The sequence below is a fragment of the Leptonychotes weddellii genome, unplaced genomic scaffold (assembly GCF_054177405.1).
Source record: "Leptonychotes weddellii isolate Sample4059 unplaced genomic scaffold, ASM5417740v2 HiC_scaffold_8685, whole genome shotgun sequence".
In the NCBI taxonomy this organism is placed as follows: Eukaryota; Metazoa; Chordata; class Mammalia; order Carnivora; family Phocidae; genus Leptonychotes; species Leptonychotes weddellii.
This window is the reverse complement of record NW_028057951.1, coordinates 1-6662: the sequence shown is the minus strand read 5'-3', so window position 1 is coordinate 6662 and position 6662 is coordinate 1. Positions and strand designations below refer to the sequence as shown.

Genomic DNA, 6662 nt, shown 5'->3' with positions numbered 1-6662 from the left:
CAACACTTATTTATGATTTGAAAAAAAACCTCTTGGGGCACGTGGGTAGCTCAGTCAGTTAGGTGTCTGCCTTTAACTTGGGTCATGATCCTGGGGTCCTGGGATTGAACCTCGAGTGGGGCTCCCTGCTTGGCGGGGAGTCTGCTTCTTCCTCTCCCTCTGACCCTCCCCCCTGCTTGTGCTCTCGCTCTCTCTCTCAAATGAATAATTTTTTTAAAAAAATTGAAAAAAAGAAAGAAACCTCTCAGCAAACTAGGGATAGAAGGAATTTCCTTCTCCTGAGATAGAAAGTCTACAAAACATTGCAGCTAACATTACACTTAATAGGAAAGACTGAATGTTTCCTCCTAATATCTGAAGAAGACAAGGATGTCTGCTCTCATTACTCACATTAAACATTGGAAATTATAACCAGTGCAATAAGGCAAAAACAGGAAAAGGCATATAGATTTGAAAAGAAAGAATAAAACTGGGGCACGTGGGTGGCTCAGTTGGTTAGGCGTCTGCCTTCAGCTCAGGTTATGATCTCGGGGTCCGTGGATTGAGACCCGCATCGGGCTCCCTGCTCAGTGGGGAGTCTGCTTCTCCCTCTGCCCCTTACCCCATTCATGCTTTCTCTCTCTCTCTCTCAATCTCTCTAATAAATAAATAATCTTTAAAAAAAAAGAATAAAACTGTCTCTATTCTCAGACTAAAAAACTCCTAGAACCAGTAAGTGAGTTTAGTAAAGTCACAGATTACTAGGTTAATATTAAAAATCAAGTGCATTTTTATATTCTAGGAATGAACAATTAGAATTTGAAATTTAAAAATTACCATAGCACCCCAAAAATGAAATGTTTAGGTATAAGTCTAACGAAATATGTGCAAGATCTGTATACTGAAAGCTACAAAACACTGATGGAAGAAATTAAAGATCTAAATAAACAGGAAAATATGCTGTGTTGGAATATTGGAACATTCACTATTGTTATGATGTTGATTCTCTCCAAACTGATCTAAAGATTCGATGGAATCACAGTCAAAATCCCAGCCTGGTTTTTTAGATAGGTATGAGCAAACTTAATATAAAATTTTATATGGACAGGCAAAGGAATTAGAATAGCCCAAGCAGTTTTAAAGATGAACAAAGCTGAAGGACTGCTACTACCAGATTTTAAGATTTACTATAAAGTTATACAATCAAGATAGTATAGTTTTGATGAAAGACATATACATCCATGGAACAGAATAGAGTTCCAAAAGAGACCCACACAAAACCCACAATTGATTTTTGACAAAAGTGCAGAGTTAATTCAACAGAGAAAAGATAGTATTTTCAAGAAGTGCTGACGGGGGTACCTGGGTGGCTCAGTAGTTGAGCGTCTGCTTTCGGCTCAGGTCATGATCCCAGGGTCCTGGGATCGAGCCCCACATAGGGCTCCCTGCTCCATGGGAAACCTGCTTCTCTCTCTCCCACTCCCCCTGCTTGTGTGCCCTCTCTTGCTATGTCTCTGTCTGTTAAATAAATAAAATCTTTAAAAAAAATATTTTAAGTGTACAACTAAAAAAATTCTGGAAGAAAAATATAAGAAAATATTTGTGGCCTTGGGTTAAGCAAAGAGTTCTTAGATATAATTCCAACATCAAAATTCATAAAAAAATTATAAATTGATCTTCAGTAATATTAAAAATCTCTGCTTCATAAAGGGATCCAAGAGAATGAAAGACAAGCTACAGACTGGGAGAAATATTTGCAAATCACATATCCAACAAAGGACTTTAATCCAAAATATAGAGAGAACTTACAAGACACAATAAAACACTATGACAAAAAAGCCAAGAATATACAGTAGGGAAAGATGTTGGGAATATGGACAGCCACATGCAATAAATAGTGTTGGGAAAACTGGACAGCCACATGCAAAAGAATAAAAGTGGACCACTATCTTTTACCATACACAATTATCAACTCAAAATGGATTAAAGACTTGAACATAAAACCTAAAACCATAAACTTCCTAGAAGAAAACACAGGGAGTAAGCTCCTAGACATTAGTCTTAGAGATTATTTTTTTAGATTTGACGCCAAAAGCAAAGACAGCAAAAGCAAATATAAACAAGTGGGACTGTATCAAACTAAAAACCTTCTGTATAGCAAAGAAAGCCATCAATGACCTACTGAATAGGAAAAAATATTTGCAAGTCACATATCTGATAAGAGGTTAATATCCAAAATATGTATTTAAAAAATACACTCATACAACTCAAAAGAAAACAAGCAATCCAATTAAAAACTGGGCAGAGGATCTGAATAGATATTTTTCCAAAAAAGACATACAGATGGCCAAGAGGTACATGAAAATGTGTTCAACATCACTAATCATCAGGGAAATGCAAATCAAAACTACAATGAGATATCACCTCATGCCTGTTAGAATGACTGTCATCAAAAAGATAAGCCATACTAAGTGTTGACAAGAATGTGGAGAAAAGGGGTGCTTGGGTGGTTCAGTCAGTTGAGCGTCTGCCTTTGGCTCAGGTCAGGCTAATAAATCTAAAAGCTCATCACACACACACACACACACACATACAAAATTTTGTAACTATGTGTGGTGGCGAATGTTAACTAAACTTATTCTGGTAATCATTTTGCAATATATGCATATATCAAATCATTATGTTATACACCTAAAACTGATACAATGTTATATGTCAATTATAGCTCAGTAGGAAAAAAGGGGGAAGAAAACAAACAACCCAATATGAACAACAAGACTGATAAATTAGTTTATGTTAAAATTAATGCTTCTGTTCATCAAAACACACCATAAAAGAAGTGGATGCATTCCGTGAAAGGCTAGTTGGAAACTCTTTTTTTAAGATTTATTTACTCATTTTGAGAGAGAAGGTTGGTGTGGATTCTGTAAAAGGAGAAGGTGAAGGAGTTGGGGGGGCAGAGGGGGAGAGAGAGAGAGAGAGAGAACTTCAAGCAGACTCCCTGCTGAGTGTGGAGCCCAACGCGGGGCTTGATCTCACAACCGAGATCATGACCTGAGCTGAAATCAAGAGTCGGACGCTTAATAGACTGAGCCATCTAGGCGACGCCCCCTGGAAACTCTTTATAAAGTTATAATGAGTGGAGGTTCTCCTACATCAACTGCCTGAGTCACGCTGTAAGAAACAACAACCTCTCCTCTTCCTCTCCACCATCTGCTCGGTAGCCCCAAAGCAGCAACCATGCATGAATGCATCTCCATCCATGTCGGCCAGGCTGGTGTCCACATTGGCAGTGGCTGCTGGGATAAAACCACTGGGGGAGGAGATGACCCCTTCAACACCTTCTTCAGTGAGACAGGTGCTGGCAAGCATGTGCCCAGGGCCGTGTGTGTAGACCTGGAACCCACAGTCACTGATGAAGTTCGCACTAGCACTCAGTGCCCGCCACCTCTTCCACCCTGAGCAGCTCATTGCAGGCAAGGAAGATGCTGCCAGTAACTATGCCCGAGGGCACTACACCATTAGCAAGGAGATAGATCATTGACCTTGTCTTGGACTGAATTTGGAAACTGGCTCCACAGCTTTGGAGGGGGAACTGGTTCCAGGTTTACCTTCCTGCTGAGGGAACGTCCCTGTGGATTATGGCAAGAAGTCCAAGGTGGAGTTCTCCATTTACCCAGCCCCATCCCCCGCCCCCAGGGTTTCCACAGTTATAGTTGAGCCCAACAACTCCATCCTCACTACCCACACCACCCTGGAGCACTCTGACTGAGCCTTCATGGTAGACAATGAGGCCGTCTATGGCATCTATTGTAGAAATCTCGATATTGAACTTCCAACCTACACTAACCTGAATAGATTGATAGGTCCAATTGTGTCCTCCATCCCTGCTTCCCTCAGATTTGATGGAGCCCTGAATGTTGATTCCAGACCAACCTGGTGCCCTAGCCCCGCATCCACTTCCCTCTGGCCACATATGCCTCTGTCATGTCTGCTGAGGAAGCCTACCATGAACAGCTTTCTGTAGCAGATATCACCAATGCATGCTTTGGGCCAGCCAACCAGATGGTGAAATGTGACCCTGGCCATGGTAAATACATGGCTTGCTGCCTATTGTATCGTGGTGATGTGGTTCCCAAAGATGTCAATTCTGCCATCGCCACCGTCAAGACCTCACGTACCATCCAGTGCCCCACTGGCTTCAAAGGTGGCATTCATTACCAGCCTCCCACTGTGGCACCTGCTGCAGACCTGGCCAAAGTACAGTGAGCTGTGTGCATGCTGAGCAACAACACAGCCATCACTGAGGACTGGGCTCGCCTGGACCACAAGTCTGACCTGATGTATGCCAAGCGTGCCTCTATTCACTGGTATGTGGGCGAGGGCATGGAGGAAGGAGCTTTTTCTGAGACCTGTGGGGACATGAGTGCCCTTCAGAAGAATTATGAGAAGGTTGGTGTGGATTCTGTAAAAGGAGAAGGTGAAGGAGAAGGAGAAGTTGTCCACAAAGTCAGGCACCTGGGTGGCTCAGTTGGTTAAACTTTCAACTCTTGATTTAGGCTCAGGTCATGATCTCAGGTCAGATCTTGGGCTCTGTGCTCAGCAGGGAGTCTGCCTGAGAGTCTCTCCCTCTTCTGCTCCCCTCCCCTTGCTGTCTCTCTCTTTCTCTCTAAAATTAATCAATAAACCTTTAAAAAAAAAGATTTTATCTTTCCCTCTCCCTCTGCCGCTCCCCCCCAACAACAAAAATGTCACAAAGGTGCTGCCTTTAGAAGAAAGCTTATTCTGTTTTGAACATTGAAAAGTTGTGCTCTGATCAGTTAATTTGTATGTAGCAGTGTATACTCTCATATACAATTACTGACCTGTGCGTTAAAACATGACGCTTTGTTACAGACCCAAGCTGTCCATTTCTCTGATGGGTTTGAATAAAGTATTTCCTGTCTTAAATGGAAAAAAAAAAAAGGTTATAATGAGTGGCTCCTGGTCATTGTCTTCTGTTTGCCCTCAACTCCATTCCGTCACATTGAAAGATAAGATTTCCCAGGCTTCCTGGTGTGTAGCCACTTGACTGTTTCTAGATAGTTGAATGGGAGAAGGAATAGTGTCAATTCCAGGACTGGCCCATAAAACCTTTCAACAGATGTTACCTAATTTCCTTTGCCTCTCCAATGGCAGAGCTACAGGATAGAAGGAACAAGGGTCTCTTGGTCACTTTTCAAAGGAAGCTGATCCCAAAAGCCATCTGATGAAGAGCAGCCACGTAGGATTGTTGTGTGAATGAAAAATAAGTTTTGGGGGCACCTGGGTGGCTCAGGCGTTAAGCATCTGCTTTCGGCTCAGGTCATGATCTCAGGGTCCTGGGATCGAGCCCCGCATCAGGCTCCCTGCTCAGCGGGAAGCCTGCTTCTCCCTCTCACGCTCTCCCTGCTTGTGTTCCCTCCCTTGCTGTCTCTCTCTCTCTTTCAAATAAATAAATAAATAAAATCTTTAAAAAAAAAAAGAAAGAAAAGTAAGTTTTGTTGCATTTAGCTGGTGAAATCTATGGATTATTATTACAGCAATTAGTCTACTCTAACACAACTCTGACAGTGGCTTATTTACTATGTTCTTTTAGGACCTTAAGAATAAGTGATGACTTGAGGGATGCTGTGGTGGAAACTTGGGGAGTCTACTTCAATGAGAACAGCCTTCCTTTTATATATTTAAGATATGTAATGTATGACATACTAACACACACATGTGTGATATGTAATGATGCACATGGTGAAGACTTCAAAAGGCACAAAAGATTTTATAGTTAAAGAAAATCTCCTTTATACCTTTGTCTTTCAGTCTCCCATTTGCCCCCCCTAGGAGCAATTTCTTTTACCCATTTCCTGAGTTTAAGTGATAATTTATATGCATATAAACATATGTACTGGTAAAACATTTAACCAATTCCTCATTAATGGACAAGTAGTGTATTTCCAACCTTTTGCTAGTATAAACAATGGCACAATGAATGTTCTTGCATATACGTCATTTTACAATATGCAAGTATATCTATAAAATGGATTTCTAGAGTTGAAATTGCCAGATTAAAAGGCATATGGATTTTACATTTTTTTAAAGATTTTATTTATTTATTTGACAGAGAGAGAGAGACACACAGAGAGAATACAAGCAGGGGGAGCAGCAGAGGGAGGGGGAGCAGCAGAGGGAGAGGGAGAAATAGGATCTCCGTGGAGCAGGGAGCCCAGACATGGGGCTCCATCCCAGGACCCTGAGATCATGACCTGAGCTGAAAGCAAATGCTTAACTGCTTAACCGACTGATATCCCAGGCACCCCTGTGTTTTACATTTTGATAAATAGTACCAAATTGCCTTCCATGGGATTGTACCAATTTACATGTTTACTATTACTATACAAGTGGGCCTGGCTCTTCACATCCTTTCCAATGTAACATATGGTCAAATTTTGGTTCCTTACTCTCTTGATATGTGAAAAATGGCATTTCATTGTGTGAAATTTTACATTTTTCACATGTTTATTTTTTCTTTCTTTTTTTTTCCCTTTCTCTTTCACATGTTTAAAAGCTACTTGCATTCCCTCTTCTATGAACTGAACTCTTCATTTTCAGCTGAGCTATCAATCTTTTTCTTATTGATTAGTGGAGTCCTTTAAATATTAAAGGAAATG

General features: G+C 41.1%; 1 pseudogene; it reads left to right on the top strand.

The window, feature by feature from the left end:
- The first annotated feature begins 2706 nt into the window (after positions 1-2706).
- LOC102738942 (tubulin alpha-1A chain-like) lies at positions 2707-4578 on the top strand (annotated as a pseudogene).
- Positions 4579-6662: the final 2084 nt, after the last annotated feature.